At 46.3% G+C, this 13,314-nt stretch overlaps 1 long non-coding RNA gene across 2 annotated transcripts in view; it reads right to left on the reverse strand.

Annotated features, from left to right (window-relative positions):
- LOC146869440 (uncharacterized) overlaps nt 1-13,314 on the reverse strand; it is an 80,692-nt gene that overhangs the window by 66,632 nt on the left and 746 nt on the right. For both annotated transcript variants that reach the window (XR_014981423.1, XR_014981422.1), the window contains exon 2: nt 11,100-11,362. This is a non-coding gene — a long non-coding RNA (uncharacterized LOC146869440). The remainder of the gene's footprint in view (nt 1-11,099; nt 11,363-13,314) is intronic.

Genomic DNA, 13,314 nt, shown 5'->3' on the forward strand with positions numbered 1-13,314 from the left:
ACGGCGATCCATGCAGACAGGGTAGAGAAGACTAAAGCAGAAGAAGCCAAGAGGTGAAAAGCTGAAAACTCATGCGCAGCGAAGGGACGTGATGAGACGGCGATCCATGCAGACAGGGTAGAGAAGACTGAAGCAGAAGAAGCCAAGAGGTGGAAAGCTGAAAACTCATGCCCAGTGAAGGGACGTGATGAGACGGCGATCCATGCAGACAGGGTAGAGAAGACTGAAGCAGAAGAAGCCAAGAGGTGAAAAGCTGAAAACTCATGCGCAGCGAAGGGACGTGATGAGACGGCGATCCATGCAGACAGGGTAGAAGACTGAAGCAGAAGAAGCCAAGAGGTGAAAAGCTGAAAACTCATGCCCAGCGAAGGGACGTGATGAGACGGCGATCCATGCAGACAGGGTAGAGAAGACTGAAGCAAAAGAAGCCAAGAGGTGAAAAGCTGAAAACTCATGCCCAGTGAAGGGACGTGATGAGACGGCGATCCATGCAGACAGGGTAGAAGACTGAAGCAGAAGAAGCCAAGAGGTGAAAAGCTGAAAACTCATGCCCAGTGAAGGGACGTGATGAGACGGCGATCCATGCAGACAGGGTAGAAGACTGAAGCAGAAGAAGCCAAGAGGTGAAAAGCTGAAAACTCATGCCCAGTGAAGGGACGTGATGAGACGGCGATCCATGCAGACAGGGTAGAGAAGACTGAAGCAGAAGAAGCCAAGAGGTGAAAAGCTGAAAACTCATGCCCAGCGAAGGGACGTGATGAGACGGCGATCCATGCAGACAGGGTAGAAGACTGAAGCAGAAGAAGCCAAGAGGTGAAAAGCTGAAAACTCATGCCCAGTGAAGGGACGTGATGGGACGGCGATCCATGCAGACAGGGTAGAAGACTGAAGCAGAAGAAGCCAAGAGGTGAAAAGCTGAAAACTCATGCCCAGCGAAGGGACGTGATAAGACGGCGATCCATGCAGACAGGGTAGAGAAGACTGAAGCAGAAGAAGCCAAGAGGGGAAAAGCTGAAAACTCATGCCCAGCGGAGGAACGTGATGAGACGGCGATCCATGCAGACAGGGTAGAGAAGACTGAAGCAGAAGAAGCCAAGAGGTGAAAAGCTGAAAACTCATTCCCAGCGAAGGGACGTGACGAGACGGCGACCCATGCAGACAGGGTAGAAGACTGAAGCAGAAGAAGCCAAGAGGTGAAAAGCTGAAAACTCATGCCCAGCGAAGGGACGTGATGAGACGGCGATCCATGCAGACAGGGTAGAGAAGACTGAAGCAGAAGAAGCCAAGAGGTGAAAAGCTGAAAACTCATGCCCAGCGGAGGGACGTGATGAGACGGCGATCCATGCAGACAGGGTAGAGAAGACTGAAGCCGAAGAAGCCAAGAGGTGAAAAGCTGAAAACTCATGCCCAGCGAAGGGACGTGATGAGACGGCGATCCATGCAGACAGGGTAGAGAAGACTGAAGCAGAAGAAGCCAAGAGGTGAAAAGCTGAAAACTCATGCCCAGCGAAGGGACGTGATGAGACGGCGATCCATGCAGACAGGGTAGAGAAGACTGAAGCAGAAGAAGCCAAGAGGTGGAAAGCTGAAAACTCATGCCCAGCGAAGGGACGTGATGAGACGGCGATCCATGCAGACAGGGTAGAGAAGACTAAAGTAGAAGAAGCCAAGAGGTGAAAAGCTGAAAACTCATGCGCAGCGAAGGGACGTGATGAGACGGCGATCCATGCAGACAGGGTAGAAGACTGAAGCAGAAGAAGCCAAGAGGTGAAAAGCTGAAAACTCATGCCCAGTGAAGGGACGTGATGAGACGGCGATCCATGCAGACAGGGTAGAGAAGACTGAAGCCGAAGAAGCCAAGAGGTGAAAAGCTGAAAACTCATGCTCAGTGAAGGGACGTGATGAGACTGCGATCCATGCAGACAGGGTAGAGAAGACTGAAGCAGAAGAAGCCAAGAGGTGAAAAGCTGAACACTCATGCGCAGTGAAGGGACGTGATGAGACGGCAATCCATCCAGACAGGGTAGAGAAGACTGAAGCAGAAGAAGCCAAGAGGTGAAAAGCTGAAAACTCATGCCCAGCGAAGGGACGTGATGAGACGGCGATCCATGCAGACAGGGTAGAAGACTGAAGCAGAAGAAGCCAAGAGGTGAAAAGCTGAAAACTCATGCCCAGCGAAGGGACGTGATGAGACGGCGATCCATGCAGACAGGGTAGAGAAGACTGAAGCAGAAGAAGCCAAGAGGTGAAAAGCTGAAAACTCATGCCCAGCGAAGGGACGTGATGAGACGGCGATCCATGCAGACAGGGTAGAGAAGACTGAAGCAGAAGAAGCCAAGAGGTGAAAAGCTGAAAACTCATGCCCAGTGAAGGGACGTGATGAGATGGCGATCCATGCAGACAGGGTAGAGAAGACTGAAGCAGAAGAAGCCAAGAGGTGAAAAGCTGAACACTCATGCGCAGTGAAGGGACGTGATGAGACGGCGACCCATGCAGACAGGGTAGAGAAGACTGAAGCAGAAGAAGCCAAGAGGTGAAAAGCTGAAAACTCATGCGCAGCGAAGGGACGTGATGAGACGGCGATCCATGCAGACAGGGTAGAGAAGACTGAAGCAGAAGAAGCCAAGAGGTGAAAAGCTGAAAACTCATGCCCAGTGAAGGGACGTGATGAGACGGCGATCCATGCAGACAGGGTAGAGAAGACTGAAGCAGAAGAAGCCAAGAGGTGAAAAGCTGAAAACTCATGCCCAGTGAAGGGACATGATGAGACGGCGATCCATGCAGACAGGGTAGAGAAGACTGAAGCAGAAGAAGCAGAGAGGTGGAAAGCTGAAAACTCATGCCCAGCGGAGGGACGTGATGAGACGGCGATCCATGCAGACAGGGTAGAGAAGACTGAAGCAGAAGAAGCCAAGAGGTGAAAAGCTGAAAACTCATGCTCAGCGAAGGCACGTGATGGGACGGCGATCCATGCAGACAGGGTAGAGAAGACTGAAGCAGAAGAAGACAAGAGGTGAAAAGCTGAAAACTCATGCCCAGCGAAGGGACGTGATGAGACGGCGATCCATGCAGACAGGGTAGAGAAGACTGAAGCCGAAGAAGCCAAGAGGTGAAAAGCTGAAAACTCATGCCCAGCGAAGGGACGTGATGAGACGGCGATCCATGCAGACAGGGTAGAGAAGACTGAAGCAGAAGAAGCCAAGAGGTGAAAAGCTGAAAACTCATGCTCAGCGAAGGGACGTGATGAGACGGCGATCCATGCAGACAGGGTAGAGAAGACTGAAGCAGAAGAAGCCAAGAGGTGAAAAGCTGAAAACTCATGCCCAGCGAAGGGACGTGATGAGACGGCGATCCATGCAGACAGGGTAGAAGTCTTTTTCATAATACAACAGTATCTCAGAAAAAGTAAAAACCGTCTCTACCATTGCTCAAGAAAGACCAGCACTTACAGAATGGCTCTGCAACAATATAGAACGACTTATAGCGACCACAGCACTTCCTTTGGAGTGATCTAAAGACAAAAAGTATCATAATGTATCTGAACCTCGTGTTTGAGCTTGTTAAAGCCACACGGGCTAAGAATGTCAACAGCAGCTGATCAGTATCCCTTACCCGTGAACAATGTTCAAAAGCGTGGAGTTGAACCCCAAATTTAAATTGCTGAGTGCGGTAACACTGAAATTCTTCCTTAACCTGTCGTTAAGAAATGGTAGAAAGCACAGGTAAACTCCGCTAACTTACGTCCATAAAATGTGTAAGCTTGAAAACGTCAAGTAATTACCTCATATGACCGAATGCCAGTGAAACTTGATCGGTGACCGCACTGTCACCCGGTGAAATGGTCTCAAAGGTTGCTGGAAAGAATTAGTGGAGTCAAAGTAACTATATTAACTCTTGATCCAAAGTGCTGGCATTCTTCTTACCTCAACACACCAAGACTGCCGTGCCGAACTCACTCCTAGGAAAACCGATTTAACAGAACAGGTACGCCAGGTTAAAACGCCCTGGAAATGGAAAAGGGACTAAAATGAATACCCGAAACGTGCGCCATGTTTAAAGGGTGCTCCGTGTATAAGGCTATGAATTATGATGTGGAGAGTGCGCGGAAAGCTGAAGAAATAAACAACTGAGAAGGAACGAAACTCAATAATAACAATGTGTCCTTACTGAGCGTGGCCTCTGCCGATGGGCATGCTTTACTCAAATTTAATGACCTTGTTTCAAATACGCAAAGTACAATGAAAAAAAAACGATGTCTGAGATGAACACCCACCGAGCAGTTTAAAACTGAGCGTGGTGCCCAGGGCCGGACTGGGAACTGAAAGCAGCCCTGGCAAAATTTGCCAGACCAGCCCCCATCCGGCGCGTAGTGCGCGAGCGCGGTGAGCGTGCACGACCGCTACTAGGGGGTTTTGGGGGGGTTCTTCCCCCAAGAAAATTTTGGAAAACAGACCAAAATGGTGAATTTTAAAGCACATTTTTCATTACATATTCAATTGTATCAACTTTCAAAGCACAGTAAATAGTAGATGATGACCTTAAAGAGCACCAGGTTACCCATTGTGGTCCCCGGACCCATGAAAACTTCTGGCATGCCTGAGAATCTGTGCATTTTTGAAGGCCTCTACATGTTGGTGCATACAGATAGAAACAATGCAGAGCTGCTGTGCAGTTGCGGTTGACATGCATGATTCGCTAATATTTAAATAAAAATATTACGAGGACTGCATGTCAGAGATTGTGAAATACCTTGCTGTGCGTGCCAGAAGTTGTGCTCAAGTTGTAAATACGAGGCGCACGTTCCGAAAATTTCAATTGGACACAACGGCAAATAAAAATGTGCAAGTATGTGTACAAAAAAGCGACCACAGCAGAAAAAACACCAATGCCACATGCTTTTGGGCTGCATATTGCTTTCAGTGGCATCAGTGAACACAAAAACAAAACCTTTAGATTAATTGTTCAGACAGTCCCTTTATAGCAGGCCGGGGAGCCTTGGGTTCATTAGCTCTCAATACTTCTTCACTCTCTGACCACACTTCCACCCAGGAGGAATCGCGTTAGCACTCAGAGGCTGCAGAACATTGATCCCCTCTAGAGATCTGAAGGATCCGCCAGTCATCTTGAAAAAGGAGGACGGTCTCCCACATGAGGGAAGCTTATGTCTGGAGAAACTTTAAAGGGTGGTTTGTCATTCTCTTTCCTTGGAGAGATACTATGAAACACAGTACCATCAAATTCCTCATAAGAGGAATTATTTATTTTCACTGGGATTATATGCGAAGGCGATATGTGTAGAACCACAGCACCCACCTTTAGAAAGGTTTTCACCTTTTTCTTCTATTTTTTGCCCGAAGGGAATATGTTCTGATGTCAATTGTGAAGACTATTTTGATTTAGAAGCTTTCCTCTTTAATTTCATCAGGGGTGTGGCGGAGAAGTTTCATGTGTCCTGCGGTAGCAAAGCACCTCTGCTGCGTACCCCAATACTGATTGCCTAATACTGTAAACAAGGGCACAAGCTTGCACACCATTGTACAGTATTTGCCAAAGACTTGGGCTCTAGGTGCAGGGTCATTTTCAGGACAGTTGGAGCACAGTTTTGAGAAAGGAGCAATCGTCTATAGTATTGCTCAGGTTCAGTTAGACATGAATAGGCCATCCGATAACATTAAACCAGAACTTGGGGTGGGGAGGGGTTGTACGATATTTACTAACAAGAGGATGCTCCCAGAGGTTTCGCTCCAAATCATGAAGTAGAAAGCCCTGGAACATGTGGAAGCTACCATCTTAAAGAGCCAGACGTGTTTATGGCTATGTGACTGTCCCTAGTATAGTCTTCTTACATTGCAAGTTCTTGGAAGATGCAAATCAACAACAGAAATACCATTTAAAGAGTACTCTTTTGAAGCCTGAAGAATAACAAAAGAAAAAATTTGTTCCACTCAAAGCAAGGGATCACTGGAGAAGCCAATCACTATGTACTGATCGATCGATGGAGAAAGTGGTGAAGTGGCGGGTGACATGACTAGGACGCAAAGCTCAATTGTCAAAGGGGATTTGGACTTTGAGGGCACATTTTTTTTTTCAAGTTAACAGTGTTCATTATGGGGACTCTTTTTTCAAGCCCAGTCTGTTATTGCTGCTTATGACCACACAACTTTGAGCTTCTCTGTTATTGTTTTGTCTACATATGACTCCAAGTGAATCACTAGTCCAGTTCTTTACATTACTCTTCTAATTAAAGCACCACACAGCCCTTTTACCACACAGCCCTTTTACAATGTTACTATCATCCACACTGTGCACATGCACATAGGTATGTATACAGACCTATTTCCAATCACAGAATGTCCCAAATACGCTTAAAAGTGGAAGCACAATACATTTGTCTGTGATCCATGGAGATTTTGTTATCAGCACTTCTCCCTTTTTCCACAAGAGCAGTTCAAACATGAATGGGAAAAATATCCTAGTTTGCAAAAGTTTTCTATATAACTATGACTGCCATATTTGCCACATAATACAACATCTGCTACATTATCTGACAATTTTAACTAATAAATTGTTTTTAGCTCAAACGGATCAAAAGTTACTAAAAAATTTGACTTGTGCTGCTGCGAAGTGGACGGCCCTTTGCAAAGGTTGACTGATCACCTTTCTCACTGCTGTATTTGTATGTTACCCTGGTACTAATAAGGCAAAATCTTTCCAGAGATTGATAGCATGTGTAAAAATGTCAAAATAATAAAGTGTTAGAAAATATACTGCATTACGTTGCAGCCTTTTTTTGCTGTATAATGTAGTCAACACTGCGGTGTAATTTTGTCTTCTTTTGCTGCATAATTCCAGTGGCCCCAAAGCAGGCAGCACATCTTAAAACTGCTTGTGCATGAAGCAGAGAGAATGTGAAGTTTGTGAACTTAGTTTAGCGTGCGTGCAAATCCTGTATTGCCAATCACTGGTGAGTTCCAGCTACTACTGCTGAAACAAGGCCAATAGCGATACCAATGGGTGAGGCAGACTGGCCTCAAGAGCAGGGCCGGCTTTAGCGCTGGTGGTGCCCTGTGCAACAGTGTTTGTTGGTGCCCCCCAATGACCAACTCCACCACAGAGTCCCTCAATTCCAGCCTTTAACAGTGCCCCTCAAGTCTCCATAACCACTCTCTTTCTCAGATGCATTTAATTTGATTTTCAGCGCCACTCAATCCAGTGTAGGGTTTCAGAGCACTTTACATCACACAGACTACACAGAGACCATCAATTATATATGTGTAAATCACTGTATAGGAAATGTTACATAAGACAAAGGACTAAAAGGTGTAGAAGTCGTCACATGCCAACCATACTAGTGGGCAGTATAGTTTAATAGTGGTTGGTCTGGACAAACACAAACTCAGAATTTAAAATGTAATACCATGGTTGGGGGCTCTCTTTAATAATCAGAATTGATTTCTATCCAAATGAACACTTTTTGCAACATTAGGATAATCAAAGACTGGGGGAAAAAGATAATGCTCTAATTTGTACCTTGCAGTTTGCATGCAGCTCTTAGATGACAATAGCTCACTATTCTATATTAGGATTTTAACTTCTACACTACAAGCAACCAAAGGTCTGTCTTTAAATATCAGTAACCCACTGACCTATTTACATGATTTGCACTTTGTGATCTACATAGTACATGTTCTTTGCAGCAGGCACATTAACTTTCTGCGCAACCTTTCAATGAATCAAAACTTCCACTAGACAAAACTCTGATCTCTCTCTAGGAAGAACATTAATGAACGTAGTTATCATAACATTTCTATTGTTGCCAAAAATGGCTGGAGGCCAGGAGGTAGGCAGCAAGCACTTTTAAAACCATAATATACTTGCCACCCAAAGTCAGCACCCGGTGCAAAACACTGGTCGCACCACCCTAGAGCTGGCACTTCTCAAGGGTCCTGTGACCTCAGTGACAGAGTCACTGTTGCTCCAGGGTCTGCTACTTTATAATCCTGTCTGCATGTCCAGAGGTGAACTTCAGTACGGATTGTGGTGGACAGGCCTCCAAAGTTAATCCACACTTGCCCCCACTAGGGTAAACCTGCTGGTGCTAAGACACCGGGGCTTCTATGGCCTTGTGGGGCCTTCTTAGGCCTAGCATGGGAATGTGCTCCCTCAGGAGAGTTGTCTGGGAGACTGGTCATGAAGGCTGAACCTGGTTCCTCAGTTCTAAATCCACAAGCTCTGACCATAGTGCCACATCCTCTCCCCCACTGAGAGAAACTCGCAATGCCTTCAGCTACAACCTAATTGTGCCCTGCTATAAATACCTGGATGTGACTCAGTTCAAATTACGCACTAGACAAGAGCAATATCTGCTGCCTAAAAAAAGTAACACCATCCAGAAAAAAGCAAACACCCATAGGGAATGCAAGATTAAGTAAAGCATGTAAAATGTAAGCAGGAACAACATGGATAACTTAAAGCATTTACACTCACTATTCAGAAATCAGTGTGTGCTTGTGCCTGAAAAGTTAAGGCCATGACTACAGGGCCCGGAAGGGACCTGCTTCAATGTCCATTGTTTATAGCCTAACAAAACGCAAGGAGTATGGTAAAAAGACCACATCTATGACCACCGAGCCGCAGTACACATTTTGTTTTCCAATCCACCCATCAATCCGACATTGCAGTATCTCCAGGAATGGTGCACATCCTCATTCAGGGAAAACAATGCTGTTTAAAGAAAAGATAAAACAAAAGCAGCACTTCACTGGCAAACTCTGTACAGTGGCGCTAATGTGTTTGGGTGTGAATAAAATCAATCTGGTCGCTTTGTGAACACTGTCTCGCTTTATTTAGTTATTTATTTATGTTTCATAGTTGAACCTTTTATTTCTCTCACTCCTGAGTCTGTACTTTGGAATAGAATAAAGTCAGAAAAAGACAACATTTGCAGCAAAAGTATTTTTGGATCCATTTCACAGTGAAACAAATAAACGAAAGCATGAAAGAGGGGGTGAGAAGTAGGCCAGCCCAGCCACCACCTCGCTCCCTGCTACTACTGACACACAACAAACAAAAGTCACTGCTCTGCTGAACCGGCCGGGGCCTAGGCCCTTCTTGCCCCTTCCTTAGGCTCCGGGCCTTTTGCTTTTGATTCTGGCCCCGGCCCAGTTGCGACGCCCCCCGTCCCCCGGCCCCAGACAGCGCCACCACTGCCACCAGTCACCCATAAATAAGATCTGGCCAGGAACAAATAGCAATCAGTCACCTGCAGACTGGGGGAATTAAATCACGGGGTGCCGTTCTCTTTCCCTGTTGCTGACTGTCTCCCTCTGGCCTCTGAATGCCTGCCTCGACCTCGCCTCAGAGCCACGTCACGTCACTTCACGTCACGTCACCGGACCATGATGATGCTGTAGACGTGCGCAGCGTGACAGGTCAGGTGGTGTTGGGGGGGGGGGGGGGAATGGGGGTTTAATAAACTTATAATGAGTAGGGCGGCGGGTGGCACTGGCGGCTGATCATAATAGCCTAGTAGCCTGCCTGCACACGGGCGGAGCACCGCAGCAGAGAATCCTTGTCCTGCTCACACCAGGCCTTAGTCAGACAGGCAACTGTAAGCACTGTGTTCTGTTGTTGGGGCCGATTTGGACCGACCGTGACTCCGTCGGTCCAACTCGGCCCCAACAACAGAACCGGCCCCCTGTCACAAAACCGGCCCCCACCCCATCCAGCCTACCGGGGGATTGCCCGGTGCCCGGAATCACCAGTCCGGGCCTGGTGGTGCCGCTTGAAGTACAACGCGCTTGGTTGCTTTTTTTTTTTTTTTTAACTTTAACACTGAGCGCGGTGTCCTTAACACGGCCGCCGCGCTCAGTGTTAAAGTTAAAAAAAATATAAAGAAACCGAGCACGGTGTCCTTTAAGCGGGCGCTGCGCTCAGTGTTAAAGTAAACAAGAATAAACGCACAGCCTACACGCAAGTAATGGTAAAAAAAAAGTGCTGACCGTAATTATAAAACCCACCGTGTCACGTCGCCAGTAAACGATCCAGTTCAGGTGGGCGGGGCCAAAAGAGGACAGGGTGGTAACCAGAAGGGACTAAAAAGCCTCTCTTACAATCAGAACACAGCGTTTAGCATAATCAGTGACACAAAATGACGAACACCAATAGAAATGACGGGCGGAGCCGAGACACAGCTTCTAAAAGTATATTGATTCCAAGAAGCCCTCGCAGGTCCACTTTGCGTGGCCCTGAGTGGCTCCAGAAATCTAGAGTAAGCCAACGCAGCGCAAATCACGGCGTTGCCTTACTCTGTCCTGTGAAGGCGTTCCACAGGTGTTGCGTGGGTTTTCCCACGCAATTCCCATGGTTTTTGATGCATTTCCAGATTTACCAGACCTGGGACTGTGCCAAAAAGATACGCCTTCTCAGGTGTGGCGTAACAAGGAGAAATACCTCCCCTTTCTATGTGTGCTGCATTTTGCAGCACACATAGAAAGAGAAATATGCCTCTGGATTGATTTTGTGCAGGAAGGTGCCCCTTCCTTCACAAACACAATCCTGTATGAAACGCAGGCCCCCATGCACCATGGTGCAAGGGTGCCGGCATTGGTGCGAGGCTGTCAAAAGGGCGCCAACACAGCGGAAAAGGCAGGAATGTGCTGTATTGCCTTAAATACTCTGCATTCCTGCCCTCCCCTGTCACTCAGTGGAACACAGCAAGGGGACGTTGCTGTGTTGCACTGTGTGACATTCTCGTAAATTGTCCCCTTCGTTTTAAACACCGTTTTTTTTTCACTGTACTATTAAGAAAGTTTTACAAAGTATATGCCATCTTGCTTAGCGGTTATCCCTCAGGTATTTCCTACTTACAACCCACATGAATGGAGGCATATGCGACTGTACACACAGTAGGCAGTAAAAGTGATGCAGCCCATGTACAGCAAAGATACAAGTTGTTTTATGACTAGATCAAATACCATCTGTTTTTTCTTTTTTTGACAACAGAAATAGTAGGAGGGACTAGTCAGTATTGTGCATTGATCAGCTTCGGAGATAATTGTAATCTTTAAGAGGTATGTTGGGCACTGGATTCTCCTTACCTCAGTAATTCAGCAGTTGCTTCTCAATAATGGGATGCTTTCATCAGACTTCTATCCTATGTTACTTCCAGGGTGTTAACATTTTACAATGGACTTGGCTCTCCCCGCTTCTCCTTCTGCGGCTCCCTCCATTGTCTTAAAGGGCGTTGCACTCTGCTGGAAGGCTCAGTGTCAGGGTCTGATCTGTAACAGTCACTGGGGTCCAGAAATGGCTCATCCTTCACATACTGCTCTTCTCCAAACGATAGCGCTTAAGGACAGAACTGCACAGAAACACATGAAAAAAACTATGGACCTTCCTCCGATGAGATCTTTTTGCTTTAGACAAACAAAAATTATGGCCAAAACCACCTGACCAGGGAGGCTCACCTAGATGGTTCTTTGTTAGAATTAGCAAATACATGGTCTCACAGAAATATTGTGTCCAAAATACCATCTGCAAAAATATTGTCACCTTGGATGTAGATTTTCCATTAGAACAGTGGAATGTTCAGAGCTCCATGAAAACCAATTGAGGGCTGTAGTGTGATAATGACTGGTATAGATCTTCTGCTCCAACATGCCAATGCTGGTCTTATTGTTTCTCCCTTTTTAGGTCTCGGCTACTGACAGCTTTAGCTGTTGGTTGACAAACCTCTTGTTTCCAATTCATTACATTTACATAGAGGGATGTTTTGGTCAGGCACTTGGTCATAATTGGATCTTTTTGTTGTAAATCATATTTTCTTACTCCTAATTTGATGGGTGTCTTCCCTATTCTTGGGTTTGTCCCACCCACGAGCATTCATGTCTCTCACAATGTTCTGATTGGGTGATTTGTGTCCTTCCCCTGCATACTTGAGAGGACTCTTCTTTTGGTCTCTGATGCTACCTGCTGCACTGCCCAGGTTATGTATTTTTTCCTTGCACTTTCGCTGTTTTTTGTTCTGCCACACACTTTCATTTGCTTACCCTCTCCTCTGTTTCCTGATGCTTCCCACTCCTCATGCTTGTTTTTTTATTATTGTTTTTGTTTTCTGTTTATTTACAAGGGCTTGGCAGCTTCAAAGTACTGTTGGGTCACTCACATCTTTTTTGGCCACTTCACACTCACAGGACTAACCAAGGCTCTAACTAGACTGTTCAGGAAATTTAAAAACGGCTGCCATTCTTTAGAAATCCCATTGCTATAAAAACAGTCATACGTGCACGTGTCTTCATGCATGTGTTCACACATGCTCAAGGAAAAAGCACTGGCAAATCCAAGAGCAAGGTATGTTAGAGTCAAAATGTTAGAGTCAAGACTTGCCAGTGCTTGTTAATTTAGATCTTTCTGCCCACAGTGTGAGAAATGTTATATTAGCTTTATATCCCTTTTGCCTTGGGCTCCACCTGTTGATAAAGGCCCTCTCTTTGGTTATAAGCCCTCGTCTACGGCTCCAACTATAGTATAATGCTATTTCACGAATTCCAATATTTTTTACAAATTCTATTTAGGACTCAATACTTCTTTACATAAAATATGTTGGACCATATCACATGGGGTTTGAAGGTCCAATAATTGCTCTAGTTTTAAACCCTACATCTCAAAATGCAGATGTCCACCATATCCTAGATAAACTTCAGCCTAAATATGACCATTCACATCCTGCCCGGACCTAGTCTACAGCGCTAGCAAATACAGCTATTAAATACAGCATCTAATCCTGGCGCGCATCCCCCCCACAAAAGAACTATGTACTTCCTTCCTGGTCTTGTACCGTCCCCAAAGTCAGCCATTCCCAACCCTGCCAGGCATGCTTCACTCCCAGCGACTGTAATTGACATGTTTTGTAGGCCTGAATTACCCACAAATACAGCTATTCACTTCCCTCATAGGCTGGCAGCATTCAAATCCCTGTTCCCGGCCTTCATCGCCAGCTGCAGCCATTCACGCCCACTTCCGGGCATGTATTACAGCTTATTCCTAGCAGTCAAGTCATCCCAAAACGTGCCCTGCTTCCCCCGTAGAAACCAGTTTCAATATCGGCCATTAATGCTGCAGGTCTGAGCGCCGGCAGGACCCGCCTCCCTCAATGCCCAGCGGTATATCAACCACAAATACAAACAGGCACCTCTAGTCCCTGCGTGTGTGACCCCCAACAAGAGTCATTAGCACACCCAGGGCTTTAATCGGCTAGGCAAATAAAACCAGCCACGCCCAGCATGCGCACCCACCACATACAGCCATTCATTG

The sequence above is a fragment of the Triturus cristatus genome, chromosome 1_1, assembly GCF_964204655.1.
Source record: "Triturus cristatus chromosome 1_1, aTriCri1.1, whole genome shotgun sequence".
Lineage (NCBI taxonomy): Eukaryota > Metazoa > Chordata > Amphibia > Caudata > Salamandridae > Triturus > Triturus cristatus.